At 44.4% G+C, this 18,602-nt stretch overlaps 1 long non-coding RNA gene across 1 annotated transcript in view; it reads right to left on the minus strand.

Moving 5' to 3' along the window:
• Positions 1-821: 821 nt before the first annotated feature.
• Positions 822-18,602, minus strand: part of LOC145342932 (uncharacterized) — a 38,121-nt gene continuing 20,340 nt past the window's right edge. Inside the window, exons 2-4 of the long non-coding RNA XR_013886662.1 lie at positions 3,431-3,463; positions 3,265-3,324; positions 822-1,001 (exon numbers count right to left, since the gene is read on the minus strand). This is a non-coding gene — a long non-coding RNA (uncharacterized LOC145342932). The remainder of the gene's footprint in view (positions 1,002-3,264; positions 3,325-3,430; positions 3,464-18,602) is intronic.

The raw sequence follows: 18,602 nt of genomic DNA on the forward strand, positions 1-18,602 counted from the left end.
AGTTGATTTCCAGGAACGTCCTGAGGCTCTGATACTTATTTAAAACAGTCTCCTATAACCCTCCATCCCTATTTCGCTCATGTGTCTATCTAAGTAAACCTTAAACAAGTCCACCGTGCCTGCCTCCACCACCTTACTTGGCAGTGCATTCCATACCCCCACAACCCTCGGTGTGAAAAACCTCCCTCTAGCATCCAGATTATACCTCTCCCCCCTCACCTTAAGCCTGTGGCCCCTCGTGATATTTGTCTCCAATCTAGGAAACCCCTAACAAATGCTCTGAACATTCAGGTAAAAAATCTTAAGGTGAGCATTGTTAACATTTATTTTCCCTTTCCTACTAGTTTTTATTCAGTCCTTATCTGACTCTGGCCTTTGAATTCTCTGCCTATCAGTTTCCTTATTCTCTTTAATGTCTTTTCCTCTTGTTCTTAATTCCCCTCACTCCGAATCCTTGCAAAGTTTCCCATTCTCCAGCCATACTAGTTTAAACTAATATTCAATCTTGTGGCGATGGTTATCTACTACCCAATTTCAAAGATTTAAATGTTTTCTCTTGCATGTTAACTTTTTAGGTCCGAGTAATGATTAAAAACAAACACTATACTCCTGTCATCTTTTTTCTAAACTTGTGATATATCTTTGTATACATTATAGGTAGAAGATTCAATCAATCCCTCGAATTGATAAATAGAAATTCTCAACTACAGAACAAGCCCCTTAGCTCAAATTGTTCTTGTGAGAACTTCATCTTCCCTTTCACTGGGATTTGATGCAAAAGAGAAGCCTACAACTCTTCCAATTCCTTTCTTGTTCATTTATCTTAATTTAAAGTTTCCATATTAGAAGAGTCAATGTTTCAATTGAACGCAATGCTTGTGTTCATAGATTCTCTAATTTAACAAGGCAGATGCTTGTTAGAATCGTAGTTTATGGATCTTCTGCCAGCTTCGCCCGTTTCTTCATTAGCTTCGGCATTAGTTCATCAGTCTCACCTTTACCTGCAAAACATCGATGTCTTCTATTATTAATTTAAAAAACCATCTCTTTTCCTACATTATTCTATTTTGTCCCCATAAGGGTCAGGCACCTTTTGACATATTGCCCAAGTAGTCTGTCTTTATGTGATGAGCCATTCAACTGCAAAAGACAGTACATTTCGTGTCCACATATACACCTTTCCAGTATAGTCACTGAACAGATATCAGGATGCCTGTATATTCAACATGTGTCAGTAAGCTTACACATAAATGTCACAGACATGAGCATAATGGCATATTGTGCCCTGATTTGTTATATATAATCAAAACTTAAAAAGTTACAACACACTGAAGCTCCTTGGGGGGCTATGACCTGGTTTTCTGAAGCTAGGTAAGCAGTCAAGATAACACACTCGGCGGTTCTTGATGAAGAATCCTTTGCATATGAGTTATTATCAATTTGGGTCTCAAATGTACCACATGTAGACAGTTATGTTGTAATTCATTGATTTAACAAATTACAGTATTTTTCCCAGAGCTTAAATTTGTACTAGAAGAAAATGACAATATCCTATAACGTAAGGACTACAGGATAAAATAAAATATCCTATACATGCAGTGCAGCAACTCACCAAGCAACACTACCACCTATAAGATCAAGGGCATCAGATGCATGAGAGCACCATCACCTGGAACTAAATTATTGTTCCTTCACCATTACTAACAATCCAGGAACACCCTTCAAACAACACTAAGGCTGCACTTACACTACAGACTGCAATGGTTCACGAATGGGGCTCACCAATATTTTCGCATTGGCAATTAGGCATTAATCGGGCATTAAAAATGCTGGCATAGCCAGTGACACTCTCATCCCATGAAAGAATAAACAAAAAACAAAGAATCATGTTTAGATCAGTCAGTTAAGTAAAAATAAGGAATCCAAATGTGTGGATGAGGGTAGTGCAGTTGATGTAATTAACATGGATTTCAGCAAAGTCTTTGACAAAGTCCCACATGGGAAACTTATTAAGAAGGCAAATGCATATGGGGTACAGAGTGATCTGATAAGGTGGATTCATAATTGGCTTAGTGGTAGGAGAAAGAGGGATGACTGCTTTAGTGACTGGAGGCCAGTGGCTAGTGGATACCTTAGAGATCTGTGCTGAGACTCCTATTGCTCATCATTTATATAAATGACATAGGTAACTATGTCAAGGGTAGGATTAATAAGTTTTCCAATGACACAAAGATTGGCTGGATGGTTAACAGTGAGGTTGAGTGTCTTGGATTACAGAAAGATATAGACAAGATGGTTAAATGGGCGGATAAAAGGCAGATGGAATTTAACCCTGATAAGTATGAGGCGATACACTTTGGAAGGAGTAATTTGACAAGGAAGTATACTATGAATGGTTTGATGTTAGAAAGTTCTAAAGAACAAAGGGACCTTGGCATGTTGGACCATAGATCTCTGAAGATGGAAAGGCAGGTAAATAGAGTGGTGAAAAAGGCATATGTATCACTTGCCTTTATCAATCAAGATATAGATTTCAAAAGCAGAGAAGTCATGATGGAGTTGTATAGAACTTTGGTGAGCATTGTGTGCAGTTCCAGTCGACACATTTTCGGAAGGATATGAATGCAGTGGAGGGGATTCAGAGGAGATTCACTGTGATGTTGCCTGGGATGGAACAATTATGTTATAAAGAGAGGTTGGGTAGGCTTGGGTTGTTTTCTTTGGAGCAGAGAAGACTGAGCAGTGACCGGATTGAGGTCTCTACTGCAAAACATTACCAAGAAGGGAAGCCATGTATATTATGACTGGCACTGATACATTTATTGACATGTTCAGTGACACAGTTGAAATAGTGGGACTGCAGAATTTAACAACATAGAAGTACTTAATCCATGTCTGTGCTGGTTCTTTGATACAGCAGCTTAAAACTCATTCCACTGTTTATCCTCTATTTATAGCTGCTTCAGTTATCTAGCCATATTTCCTTATAAGATGCGATGAGCTCTGCTTCAATCATTTCTTGTGGGGAAATAACTCTAAGGACATCACCGCACTCCTCTCATGCCAATTTTAAATTGGCAATCTCTCTTGAAAGACTAGAGGAAAATTGCCTTTCCCAATTCATCCAAAAAACTCTCTCTTAGTTTTTCTGTCGGAAATTGTTATTATTTTTTGTATGCCTCGGATACAGGAGAAATCTACTGAATCGTGACAAAACAATTTACAAACAAAACTAAGAAATTAAATGAAAACTTGCAAGGATACCTGCAATAAAGCACTGAGGCAATCTTGGTTTTGGAGGGCTACGGCTGGGAGGCCTGTCACCTGAATTAAACCAAAGAACAAATTACATTCAGTTTTCAAACTATATCCGTTAATCCCACAAAATTTGTAAATATATTCAGAGACAGAGATAGTTTTCCCTGCTCACCCGCTATGTTGAACTGGTTGGCTTTTAAAAGAACTGAAACAGATAAGGAAAAGTCTATTATAATCCAGTAAGCAGCATTCACTGAACTCTGAGCAATTGTATTACAGGTCGCACTGATCAAATGTATGACATTTACACAATAACATCCATTACACCCCTCCTGTACATGCATAGTCCTCCCCTCCCAGCCCCCACTCAGATCCCACCCCTTGGCACTGCCCTAGCCATTGGGGTGCCCGGTGGCCACTGCCAGTATGTCCAGTGGGTACTGCCAGGGTGTCTGGTGAGCACTGCCAGGGTGACACTGCCCATTGGGCACCCATCCAGCTGGCCATGCGCCCGATCACCCAGGGGCTTCAATGGCTTCCAAGCACCCTCCTCGCCTCCCTGACATTGCCATCGCATCAGGTCTCCGCTAATGGAGACCAGTAGTGATTCTCGTCGTTCTTGCACTTCACCCAAAGGGCGGAGAATTCCATCTGCTGGGAGCTGAATAGGTTTTGCATTTTTAAATGCTATTTTACATATGCTAATCAGCCTCATGGCCTCCAGTTTGCACCATTAGAAAGGGACTGGGAGAATTGCAAATTGTTTGGTGCTGGATGCGAAATCAATTTTTAGGTCAATACTCTATTCTCCAGACTAGGCGTGATCTGTGCCAGGCAGACCACATGTCTATTTTTTGAAAAGGCACAGAGATAAAATTGTTAATTTGATAAGCAAACTGATTGCATAATTCACCAGCAAAGGCCCCTCAAGTTATATCCTGCTGACCTCTATAAGGCACGATGTTTATGAACAAAGGGACTTTGTTTCATTATCTAAAAAAAACACTCACCAGGTGCAAAAATAATTGGATTACCTCAGACCCCCTCAGTTGTGGAAGCACGTGAAGATATAACCAATGACTGACAGCGTAGTCATCGGTTATATCCAACATTAAAGAAGTGTTTTATAATTTGCTATTACGTTGTTAACATTGAAATAAAGGATTTTTGTAAACAAAACAACACACAAAAATAATGTAATTCTAAAGAAAAAAGACAGAACTATACCACAGCATCTACATTTATAATTCATGTAACTTGGTTCAGACTCTCGATTTGCTGGACCTCTGCTGCTCCTCTCTGCTACAAAAGTAAAACAGATGTTATCAAACACTGAATATGTTACAGTAGTAAAGGTGTCAATCTGTCATTTGCTACTACAGATCTTGAATATTGCAGAAGAGAGAGACATGTTGCTGAAGATTTCCATCCTGCAGTGATTAGGACAAATCCAAAAATGCCAAATTTTAAATGATCATGACAAATTATAATACTGGATGTTGATTGGTTGCAAACACTCTTTCCTCCTGTGATGTAAATTATTGTAAGAAGTCTCACAAAGCCAGGTTAAAGTCCAACAGGTTTATTTGTAATCTCGAGCTTTCACAGCACTGCTCCTTCATCAGATGTGTCACTCAAGAGCAATGTTCTGAAAGCTTGTGATTCCAAATAAACCTGTTGGACTTTAACCTGGTGTTGTGAGACTTCTCACTGTGCCCACCCCAGAGAAACGCCAGCATTGTTAGATCATAAATTATTCTGATTGTTTGAAATTTGGCCTTGATAACTGCAAGAGGCACTGCTGTCTCACAGCACCAAGGACTGGGTTCAATTCCGGCCTCGGGTCACTGTGTTGAACTTGCACATTCTCCCCTGTCTGCATGGGTTTCCTCTGGTGCTCCAGTTTTGTCCCACAATCCAAAGATGGGCAGGTTAGGTGTAATGGCCATGCTAAATTCTTCCTCGGTATACCTGAACAGGTGCCGGAGTGTGATGACTGGGAGATTTTCACAGTAACTTCATTGTAGTGTTAATGTAAGTCTACGTGTGTCTACTAAATTAACTTTAATCTTAAGATGAAAAACTTTGGCAACATTTCAACAAACTTACTCTATCACAAACATTTCTTTTTTAGTTCCAAATTCATTAGACCTAAAATCAATGCATGAGTTTGAACAAAAATACTTGTTTCTGTGCATGACCAAGACTGCAAACATTAGCTGATTCAAACTCTCCTTTGACTCCGATCCTTTATCCATCCTCTACAACGAAACCTCATCCCCAGCCCGCATCATATCTTGCACCCTACCAGTAAAGGTATGTTAGATGAACCTTACCACATCCCACTCTAGATACAATCTACAAAAATACCAAAAGGCAATACCGGACCAAGCTAGAGTCTTTGGCTAGCCACGCCTAACCCCACCGACTATGGCAAGATCTGTAACACATATCAGGCTACAAGATAAATGCATGTAAAATTGCCAGCTCCAACCCCTCCCTGATGAGCTCAATGCATTCCACCCCCGTTTGAGCAAGAGGTCAGTGAGAGCATGTCCTCCACTTTGGAAGTCCTGGATGAACCTGTACCTGCAGTGGGTCACCATTGCACATGTCAGAGCAGCTTTCTTGAAGGTCAACCCACAGAAAGCAACTGGCCCGGATGCAGTACCCCGATGTGCATTCAGATCCTGTGCGGATTTGCTGGCGGAGATATTCTCAGGACATTGTCAACCTCTCTACACAACAATCTGAGGTCTCTATCTGCTTCAAAAAAACATCATCGCGGTACCTAAGAAAAACCAAGCAGCATGCCTTAATAGAACATAGAACATAGAACATAGAACATTACAGCGCAGAACAGGCCCTTCGGCCCACGATGTTGCGCCGACCAGTTACAAAAACAATGACCCACTAGCCTATACCAATCCCTTTTCGTCCATAAACCTATCCAGAGATCTCTTAAACGCCCCCAAACTAGACGCATTTACAACTGCAGCAGGCAGGGCATTCCAATCCCTCACCACCCGCTGGGTAAAGAACCTACCCCTGACATCCGTCCTGTAGCTACCCCCCCTTAATTTAAAGCCATGCCCCCTCGTGCTAGCTTTCTCCATCCGAGGAAAAAGGCTATCACTATCCACCCTATCTAAACCTCTAATCATCTTATATGTTTCAATAAGATCCCCTCTTAGCCGCCTTCTTTCCAACGAAAACAACCCTAAATCCCTCAGTCTCTCCTCATAGGACCTCCCCACCATACCAGGCAACATCCTAGTAAACCTCCTCTGCACCCTCTCCAACGCCTCCACATCCTTCTTGTAATGCGGGGACCAGAACTGCACACAGTACTCCAAGTGCGGCCGCACCAGAGTTGTGTACAGTTGCAACATGATGCCGCGACTCCTAAATTCAATCCCCCTACCAATAAACGCCAAGACACCGTATGCCTTCTTAACAACCCGATCTACTTGATTCCCAACTTTCAGGGATCTATGTACACATACACCTAGATCCCTCTGTTCATCCACACTATTCAGAGTCCTCCCGTTAGCCCTATACTCAACACATCTGTTATTCCTACCAAAGTGAATTACCTCACACTTCTCCGCATTAAACTCCATCCGCCACCTCTCGGCCCAGCTCTGCAACCTGTCCAAGTCTTCCTGCAAACTATGACACCCTTCCTCACAATCTACCACACTTCCGACTTTGCTGTCATCAGCAAATTTACTAATCCATCCAACTATACCCTCATCCAGATCATTTATAAAAATTACAAACAGCAGTGGCCCCAAAACAGATCCCTGAGGCACACCACTCGTAACCGAACTCCATGACGAATATTTACCATCAACCACCACCCTCTGTCTCCTATCTGCTAGCCAATTCCTGATCCAATTTCCTAAATTACCCTCAATCCCATACATCTGCATTTTCTGCAGAAGCCTACCATGGTGAACCTTATCAAACGCCTGACTAAAATCCATATATACCACGTCAACTGCCTTACCCCCATCCACCTCTTTGGTCACTTTCTCAAAAAACTCAATAAGGTTAGTAAGGCACGACCTACCCGCTACAAAACCATGCTGACTATCTCCAATCAATTCATTACTCTCCAAATAACTATAAATCCTATCCCTAATAATTTTTTCTAAAACCTTGCCCACAACAGAAGTGAGACTCACCGGTCTATAATTCCCGGGGAAGTCTCTGTTCCCCTTCTTAAACAATGGGACAACATTTGCTATCCTCCAATCTTCCGGTACTATACCAGAGGCCAACGACGACCTGAAGATCAGAGCCAGAGGCTCTGCAATCACTTCTCTTGCCTCCCAGAGAATCCTAGGGTAAATCCCATCCGGACCAGGGGACTTATCTATTTTCAATCCCTCAAGAATATCCAGCACATCCTCCTTATCAACTGTAATACTGTCTATTCTACTCCCCTGCAACCCAGTGTCCTCCTCAGCTATATTCTTGTCCCCCTGCGTGAACACCGAAGAGAAATATTGGTTCAATGCCTCTCCAATCTCTTCCAGTTCCACACATAACTTCCCTCTGCTGTCTATAACTGGCCCTAATCTTGCCCTAACCAACCTTCTGTTCTTGACATACCTATAGAATGCCTTAGGATTCTCCTTAATCCTATCAGCCAAAGTCTTCTCATGTCCTCTTTTAGCCCTTCTTAACTCACTCTTCAACTCCCTCCCAGCCAATCTAAAGTTTTCTAGTGCACTACCTGAGCCCTCAAGTCTCATCCGAACATAAGCCTTCTTTTTCTTTTTAACCAATGAATCAACTTTTTTAGTGCACCACGGTTCCCTAGCCCTACCAATTCCTCCTTGCCTGACAGGGACATACCTATCACGGACTCGCAGTAGCTGCTCCTTGAAAAAACTCCACATTTCGGACGTTCCCAGTCCCTGTAATCTCCTAGTCCAACCTATGCTTCCTAATTCTCTCCTAATGGCCTCATAATTACCCTTCCCCCAGCTAAAACTACTGACCCGAGGTTCATGCCTATCCCTTTCCATCACTAAGGTGAACGTAACCGAATTGTGGTCACTATCACCAAAAGCCTTAATGACTATTGGCTGGTGTTCTGGCATCCATCATTATGAAATGCTTTGAAAGGTTAGTCATGGCACAAGTCATTTCCAGCCTCCCGGACTACCTGGATTCACTACAGTTTGCCTACTGACACAACAGGTCCACAGCAGGTGCCATTTCCCTGTCCCTGTATTCAACATGGCAACACTTAGATAACAAGGGTACCTATGTCAGAATCCTATTTATTGACTACAGCTCAGCCTTCAACACTACCACTCCCATGAAACTCATCTCCAAACTTGGTGGCCTGGGCCTCGGCATCTCTCTCTGCAACTGGATCCTAGACTTCCTAATTCACAGACCACAATCAGTAAGGATAGTCAACAACACTTCCTCCACAATCGTCCTCATCACCGGTGCCTCACAAGGTTAGGCTCTCAACCCCCTATTATACACCTATGACTGTGAGGCCAAATTCCCCTCCAATTTGATTTTCAGGTTTGCTGATGACACCACAGTATTGGATCGGATCTCAAACAATGACAAGACAGAGTACAGGAATGGGATAAGAATCTGGTGAACTGGTGCGGCAACAATAATCCTTCCCTCAATGTCAACAAAACGAAGGAGATTGTCGTTGACTTCGGGAAGTGTAAAGGAAAACATGCCCCTGTCTACATCAATGGGGACAAAGTAAAAAGGGTCAAGAGCTTCAAGTTTTTAGGTGTCCAGATCACCAGTAGCCTGTCCTGCTCCCCCCATGCTGACACTAGAGTTAAGAAACTGCCTCTGAGGAAATTTGACATGAAGGCTACAACTCTCACCAACTTTTACAGATGCACCATAGAAAGCATTCAGCTTGGTATGGCTCCTGCTCTGCCCAAGACTGCGAGGAACTACAAAAGGTCATGAATGTAGCCCAATCCAGTATGCAAACCAGCCTCCCTTCCACTGACTCTGTCTACACTTTCCACTGCCTTGTCAAAGCAGCCAGCATAATTAAGGACCCCATGCAACCCAGACATACTCTCTTCCACCTTCTGCTTTCGGGAAAAAGATACAAAAGTCTGAGGTTATGTACCAGCCAACTCAAGAAAAACTTCTTCCCTGCTGCTATCAGACTTATGAATGGACTTACCTTGCATTAAGTTGATCTTTCTCTGCACCCTAGCTATGACTGTAACACTACATTCTGCACTCTCTCCTTTCCTTCTCTATGAACAGCACATTTTGTCTGTATAGCGTGCAAGAAACAATACTTTTCCTTGTATGTTAATACATGCGACAATAATAAATCAAATCAAAATCCAGTTGGCTGAACATAAAAATTAAACCTGGGATTTAACTTGTTTTCATAGTGAATTATGATTTAAGAAATAGGAGGAGTAGGCCATCTAGCCCTTCGAGCCTGCCCTGCCATTCAATAAGATCATGGCTGATCTGTCGTGGCTCAGTTCCACATTCCCGCCCTCTCCAGGGACCTGGGTTTGATTCCCGGCTTGGGTCACTGTCAGTGTGGAATTTGCAAATTCTCCTCGTGTCTGCGTGGGTTTCCTCTGGGTGCTCCGGTTTCCTCCCATGATCCAAAGATGTGTGGGTTTGGTTAATTGGCCATGCTAAAATTGCCCCTTAAGTGTCCTGAGATGTACAGGTTAGAGGGATTAGCGAGTAAATGTGTTGGATATGGGGGTAGGGCCTGGGTGGGACTGTGGTCAGTGCAGACTCGATTGGCCAAATAGCCTCTTTCTGCACTGTAGGGTTTCTATGATTTCTATGATATTTAAGAGGCCCTACTTTCTCCCTTGTTACTCTTTTGGCCTTTATGTATTTGTACAAGCTCTTGGATTCTTCTTTGCCTTGTCTGTCGAAACAATCTCGAGTCCCCTTTTTGCCCTCCTGATGTCTCTCTTACCTCTATGCCTACACCCCCTATACTCTTCAACGGATTCACTTGATCCCAGCTGCCTATGCATGGCTGTGCCTCCTTCTTCTCCTTGACCAGGGTCTCAATAACTCTAGTCATCCCAGGTTCCCTACTTCTATCAACCCTGCCCTTCACTCTAAGAGGAATGTGCTTACCCTGAACCCTGGTTAACACACTTTTGAAAGCCTCCCACTTGCCAGACGTCCCTTTGCCTTCTCACAGGCTCCCCAAGAAGGGCCAAAAGGCCTGTTTCTATGCTGTAGTGTACTATGGTTCTAACTTTTGAAATGGCCTGATACCATCAAAATTGGCCTTGCCAGAAGTTAGAATTTTAACTTTTGGGCCAGAACTATCATTCTCCATAGCTATCTTAAAACTAACAGAATAATGGTCACTGGTCTCAAAGTGATCTCTCACTAATACTTCTGTCACCTGCGCTTGCTTATTTCCCAACAGGAGGTCAAGTTTTGCCCCCTCTTTAGTCAGGCCATCCACATAATGAATGAGAAATTCCTCCTGAATACAGGCAACAACCTTCTCTCCATCCAACCCTCTGATTCTATAACGGTCCCAGGCAATGTTGGGAAAGTTAAAATTCCCTGCTATTACCACCCTATTTTTCTTGGAGCTATCTGTAATCTCCTTTCACATTTGCTCTTCAATTTCCCGCTAACTATTTGGGGGCCTATTGTACAACCATATTAAAGTGATTTTCCCCTTCTTATTTCTCAGTTCTACCCATATAGACTCATAGAACATAGAACATAGAACATTACAGCGCAGAACAGGCCCTTCGGCCCACGATGTTGCGCCGACCAGTTACAAAAACAATGACCCACTAGCCTATACCAATCCCTTTTCGTCCATAAACCTATCCAGAGATCTCTTAAACGCCCCCAAACTAGACGCATCTACAACTGCAGCAGGCAGGGCATTCCAATCCCTCACCACCCGCTGGGTAAAGAACCTACCCCTGACATCCGTCCTGTAGCTACCCCCCCTTAATTTAAAGTCATGCCCCCTCGTGCTAGCTTTCTCCATCCGAGGAAAAAGGCTATCACTATCCACCCTATCTAAACCCCTAATCATCTTATATGTTTCAATAAGATCCCCTCTTAGCCGCCTTCTTCCCAACGAAAACAACCCTAGATCCCTCAGTCTCTCCTCATAGGACCTCCCCACCATACCAGGCAACATCCTAGTAAACCTCCTCTGCACCCTCTCCAACGCCTCCACATCCTTCTTGTAATGCGGGGACCAGAACTGCACACAGTACTCCAAGTGCGGCCGCACTAGAGTAGTGTACAGTTGCAACATTACACTGCGACTCCTAAATTCAATCCCCCTACCAATAAGCGCCAAGACACCGTACGCCTTCTTGACAACCTTATCTACTTGATTCCCAACTTTCAGGGATCTATGTACACACACACCTAGATCCCTCTGTTCATCCACACTATTCAAAGTCCTCCCGTTAGCCCTATACTCGACACATCTGTTGCTCCTACCAAAGTGAATTACCTCACACTTCTCCGCATTAAATTCCATCCGCCACCTCTCGGCCCAGCTCTGCAACCTATCTAAGTCTCCCTGCAGACTATGACACCCTTCCTCACAATCTACCACACCTCCAACTTTGGTGTCATCAGCAAATTTACTAATCCACCCAACTATACCCTCATCCAGATCATTAATAAAAATTACAAACAACAGTGGCCCCAAAACAGATCCCTGAGGCACACCACTCGTAACTGCACTCCATGATGAATATTTACCATCCACCACCACCCTCTGTCTCCTATCTGATAGCCAATTCCTGATCCAACTTCCTAGATTACCCACAATCCCATACATCTGCATTTTCTGCAGAAGCCTACCATGGTGAACCTTATCAGTGGCTGGATCATCAGGTATATCCCCTCCAAGTACTGTTGTGATATTTTTCCCAATCAAAACTGCAACTCCCCCGCCTCTCTTACCTCCTGTTTTATCTTTCCTAAAGCATCTAGAACATAGAACATAGAAAAACTACAGCACAAACAGGCCTTTCGGCCCACAAGTTGCACTGAACATGTCCCTACCTACTAGGTTTACCTATAACCCTCTTTCTTACTAAGTTCCACGTACTTATCCAAAAGTCTGTTAAAAGACCCTATTGAATCCACCTCCACCATCATTGCTGACAGCCGATTCCACACACCCACCACCCTCTAAGTGAGAAACTTACCCCTGACATCTCTGTACCTACTCCCCAGCACCCTAAACTTATGTCCACTTGTGGCAGCCCCTTCAGCCCTGGGAAAAAGCCTCTGAGAATCCACTTGATCAATACCTCTCAACATCTTACACACCTCTATCAGGTCATCTCTCATCCTTCGTCTCTCTAAGGAGAAAAGACCAAGCTCTCTCAACCTATCCTCACAAGGCATGTCACCCAATCTAGGCAACATCCTTATAAATCTCCTCTACACCCGTTCAATGGCTTCCACATCCTTCCTGTAATGAGGCGACCAGAACTGAGTACAGTACTCCAAGTGGGGTCTGACCAGGGTCTTATACAGTTGCAGCATTATCTCCCGACTCATAAACTCAATTCCTCGATTGATGAAGGCCAGTACACCATACGCCTTCTTAACCACATCCTCTACCTGCAAAGCTGATTTCAGCGTCCTGTGAACCCGGACCCCAAGATCCTTCTGATCTTCCACCCTGCCAAGAGTCTTACCATTAACATTATATTCCTTCACCCTATTTCACCTGCCAAAATGAATCACCACACACTTATCTGGGTTGAAGTCCATCTGCCACTTCTCCGCCCAGTCTTGCATCCTATCTATGTCTCGTTGCAATTTCTGACATCCGTCCACACTATCCACAACATCTCCAACCTTTGTGTCATCGGCAAACTTACTAACCCATCCCTCCACTCCCTCATCCAGGTCATTTATAAAAATCACAAAGAGTAAGGGTCCAGAACAGATCCCTGGGGCACTCCACTGGTGACCAACGTCCATGCAGAATATGACCCATCTATAACCACTCTTTGCCTTCTGTGGGCAAGCCAGTTCTGGATCCACAAAGCAATGTCTCCTTGGGTCCAATGCCCCCTCACTTTCTCAATAAGCCTTGCATGGGGCACCTTATCGCAATGTGTTTAGTCACATCTTCAAAAAATTCAACCACACTCGTAAGACATGATCTGCCATTGACAAAGCCATGCTGACTATTTTTGATCATATTATACTTCTTCAAATGTTCATAAATACTGCCTCTCAGGATCTTCTCCAGCAACTTAACAACCACTGAGGTTAGACTCACTGGTCGATAATTTCCTGGGCTATCTTTTCTCCCTTTCTTGAATATAAGAACCACATCTGCAATCCTCCAAACCTCCGGAACCTCTCCTGTCTCCATTGATGATGCAAAGGTCATTGCCAGAGGCTCTGCAATCTCTTCCCTTGCCTCCCACAGTAACCTGGAGTACATCCCATCCGGCCCCGGCGACTTATCTAACTTGATGCTTTTCAAAAGCTCCAACACATCCTCTTTCTTAATGTCAACATACTCAAGCTTTTCAGTCCACTGCAAGCCTGCACTACCAGCACCAAGATCCTTTTCCACTGTGAATACTGAAGTAAAGTATTCATTGAGCATCTCTCTATTTCTACCGGTTCTATACAAACTTTCCCACCGTCACGCTTGATAGGTCCTATTCCTTCACATCTCATCGTTTTGCTCTTCACATACTTGTAGAATGCCTTGGGGTTTTCCTTAATCTTATCTGTCAAGGCCTTCTCATGGCCCCTTCTGGCTCTCCTAATTTCATAAGAACATAATAAATAGGAGCAGGAGTAGGCCATCTCGCCCTTTGAGCCTGCTCCGCCATTCAATAAAATCATGGCTGATCTGAAGTGAATCAGTTCCACTTTCCCGCTTTCTCCCCATAACCCTTAATTCCCTTGTCTATCAGAAACCTATCTACCCGTGACTTAAATATATTCAACGAGGTAGCCTCCACCACTTCAATGGGCAGAGAATTCCAGAGATTCACCATCCTTTGAGTGAAGAAGTTCCTCCTCAACTCCGTTCTAAACTGACCCCCCCCCCACTTATTTTGAGACTGTGCCCTCTAGTTCTGCTATCCTTTCTAAGTGGGAAGAATCTCTACCTCTACCCTTTCTAGCCCCTTCATTATCTTGTGAGTCTCTATCAGATCCCCCCTCAGCCTTCTAAACTCTACTGAGTACAGACCTAGTCTATTCAATCTCTCTTCATAAGCTAACCCCCTCATCTCTGGTATCAGCCTAGTGAACCTTCTCTGTACTCCCTCCAAGGCTAATATATCCTTTCGCAAATACAGGGGCCAAAACTGCACACTGTATTCCAGTTGCAGCCTCACCAGTGCCCTGTACAGTTGCAGCAAGACCTCCCTGCTTTTATATTCTATCCCCCATTGCTATAAAGGCCAACATTCCATTTGCCTTCTTGATCACCTGCAGACTGGGTTTTTGCGATTCGTGCACAAGGACCCCTAGGTCCCTCTGCAATGTAGCATGCTGCAGCTTTTCACCCTTTAAATAATAATCCCTCCTACTATTATTTCTACCAAAGTGGATAACCTCACATTTGCTAATGTTATACTCCAACATTACATTTCCTTCTCAAGTTCCTTCTTATCGTCGTATACGCCTCTAGATCCCTAACATTACCTAGCTCCCTGAACCTTTTGTAAGCTTTTCTTTTCTTCTTGACTAAATTCATTACAGCTTTCGTGCACCACGGTTCCTGTAACCTACCAAATCTTCCCTGTCTCATCGGAACGTTGCCGTGCAGAACTCCAGACAAATACTCCTTGAAAATCCACATTACTTCTGTACGTTTCCCCGAGAAAACACCCTTCCAATTTATGCCTCTAATTTCCTGTCGGATGGCTTCATAATCCTCCTTATTCCAAATAAACACTTTCCTAGCTTGTCTGATCCTACCTCTCCCCAGTGCAAGTGTAAAGGAGATAAGAGTTTTGATCACTATCCCCAAAATGCTCTCCCACTGAGAGATCTGACACCTGTCCAGGTTCATTACCCAATGCCAAATCACGTAAGCCTTTCCTCTTGTAGGCTTATCCACATACTGTGTCAGGAAACCCTCCTGAACACACCTAACAATCTCCTCTCCATCTAAACCCTTACCCTAGAGAGATTCCAATCGATATTTGGGAAATTAAAGTCTCCCATCACGACAATTCTGTTATTATTACATCTCTCCAGGATCTGTTTCCCAATCTGCTCCTCAACATCCCTATTACTATTGGGCGGCCTATAGGAAACACCCAGTAAAGTTACTGACCCTTTCCTGTTCCGAACCTCCCCCCACAGAAACTCCGTAGACAATCCCTCCATGGCATCCACCTTTTCTACAGCCGTGACACTATCTCTGATCAACAGTGCCACGCCCCCGCCTCTTCTGTCTCCCTCCCTGTCCCTCCTGAAACATCTGAAACCCGGCACCTGAAGTCCTGTCCCTGAGTCATCCAAGTCTCTGTAATGGCCACCACATCACATTTCCAAGTAGCGATCCACGCTCTAAGCTCATCCACTTCGTTAACAACACTCCTTGCGTTAAAACAGACGTATCTCAAACCTTTGGCCTCCCCTTCTCCATCAACTACCTTTCCTCCCTCTCACACTGTTGACAAGCTCTCTCTATTTGCGAGCTAACCTCCTCTCTCCTAGTCACTTCATTTTGATTCCCATCCCCCCAACCATTCTAGTTTAAACTCTCCCCAGTAGCCTTAGCAAACCTCCCAGCCAGGATATTAGTCCCCCTGGGATTCAAGTGCAACCCGTCCCTTTTGTACAGGTCACACCTGCCCTAAAGAGGTCCCAATGATCCAGGAACCTGAATCCCTACCCCCCTGCTCCAATCCCTCAGCCACGCATTTGTCCTCCACCTCATTCCATTCCTACTCTCACTGTCTCGTGGCACAGGCAGCAATCCCGAGATGATTACCTTTGCAGTCCTCCTTCTCAACTCTCTATCTAACCCCTTATATTCTTTTTTCATGACCCTTTCCCTTCCTATGTCAGTGGTACCAATATGTACCACGACCTCTGGCTCCTCTCCCTCCCACTTCAGGATTTCTTGGATGCGATCAGAAACATCCCGGATCCCAGCACCAGGGAGGCAAACTACCATCCGAGTTGCTCATCTGCCTCCACAAAATCGTCTGTCCGACCCCCTCACTGTAGAGTCCCCTATCACGACTGCCTTCCTCTTCCTTTCCTTACTCTTCTGAGTTACAGGGCCGGACTCTGCGCCGGAGGCACGGCCATTGCTGCTTCCACCAGTTAGGCTGTCCGCTCCCCCCCCCCGCGACAGTACTCAAACAGGAGTACTTATTTTTAAGGGGCACATCCACTGGAGTGCTCTCTAGCACCTGACCTTTCCCCTTCCTAACCATGACACACTTACCTGCCTCCCGAGGCCCCGGTGTGACCACCTGCCTGTAACTCCTACCTATCACCTCCTTGTTCTCCTGACCAGACGAAGGTCCCTTAGGAGCCGCAGTTCGACACACCTGGTGCAAATATGGATGTCCGGGAAGCCAGGAGACTCCAGGACCTCCGACATCTGACACTGAGAACAACAAACTGCCTCACACTCATAGCACATAGAACATAGAACATTACAGCGCAGAACAGGCCCTTCGGCCCACGATGTTGCACCGACCAGTTAAAAAACAATGACCCTCTAACCTAAACCAATCCCTTTTCATCCATAAACCTATCCACAGATCTCTTAAACGCCCCCAAACTAGGCGCATTTACAGCAGGCAGGGCATTCCAATCCCTCACCACCCTCTGGGTAAAGAACCTACCCCTGACATCTGTCCTATAACTACCCCCCCTTAATTTAAAGCCATGCCCCCTCGTGCTAGCTTTCTCCATCCGAGGAAAAAGGCTATCACTATCCACCCTATCTAAACCTCTAATCATCTTATATGTTTCAATAAGATCCCCTCTTAGCCGCCTTCTTTCTAGCGAAAACAACCCCAAATCCCTCAGTCTCTCCTCATAGGACCTCCCCTCCATACCAGGCAACATCCTGGTAAACCTCCTCTGCACCCTCTCCAAAGCCTCCACATCCTTCCTATAATGTGGGGACCAGAACTGCACACAATACTCCAAGTGCGGCCGCACCAGAGTTGTGTACAGTTGCAACATGACGCTGCGACTCCTAAATTCAATCCCCCTACCAATAAACGCCAAGACACCGTATGCCTTCTTAACAACCTTATCTACTTGATTCCCAACTTTCAGGGATCTATGTACACATACACCTAGATCCCTCTGTTCATCCACACTATTCAGAGTCCTCCCGTTAGCCCTATACTCGACACATCTGTTATTCCTACCAAAGTGAATTACCTCACACTTCTCCGCATTAAACTCCATCCGCCACCTCTCGGCCCAGCTCTGCAACCTGTCCAAGTCTCCCTGCAAACTATGACACCCTTCCTCACAATCTACCACACCTCCGACTTTGGTGTCATCAGCAAATTTACTAATCCACCCAACTATACCCTCATCCAGATCATTTATAAAAATTACAAACAGCAGTGGCCCCAAAACAGATCCCTGAGGCACACCACTCGTAACTAAACTCCATGACAAATATTTACCATCAACCACCACCCTCTGTCTCCTATCTGCTAGCCAATTCCTGATCCAATTTCCTAGATTACCCTCAATCCCATACGTCTGCATTTTCTGCAGAAGCCTACCATGGTGAACCTTATCAAATGCCTGACTAAAATCCATATATACCACGTCAACTGCCTTACCCCCATCCACCTCTTTGGTCACTTTCTCAAAAAACTCAATAAGGTTAGTAAGGCACGACCTACCTGCTACAAAACCATGCTGACTATCTCCAATCAATTCATTACTCTCCAAATAACTATAAATCCTATCCCTAATAATTTTTTCTAAAACCTTGCCCACAACGGAAGTAAGACTCACCGGTCTATAATTCCCAGGGAAGTCTCTGTTCCCCTTCTTAAACAATGGGACAACATTCGCTATCCTCCAATCTTCCGGTACTATACCTGAGACCAACGACGACCTGAAGATCAGAGCCAGAGGCTCTGCAATCACCTCTCTTGCCTCCCAGAGAATCCTAGGGTAAATCCCGTCCGGACCAGGGGATTTATTTATTTTCAAACCCTCAAGAATATCCAGCACATCCCCCTTATCAACTGCAATACTGTCTAGTTTACACCCCTGCAACCCAGTGTTCTCCTCAGCTACATTCATGTCCCCCTGCGTGAACACCGAAGAGAAATATTGGTTCAATGCCTCTCCAA

This window comes from Carcharhinus amblyrhynchos, chromosome 5, assembly GCF_965287045.1.
Source record: "Carcharhinus amblyrhynchos chromosome 5, sCarAmb.v2.hapA, whole genome shotgun sequence".
NCBI classification, from domain to species: domain Eukaryota; kingdom Metazoa; phylum Chordata; class Chondrichthyes; order Carcharhiniformes; family Carcharhinidae; genus Carcharhinus; species Carcharhinus amblyrhynchos.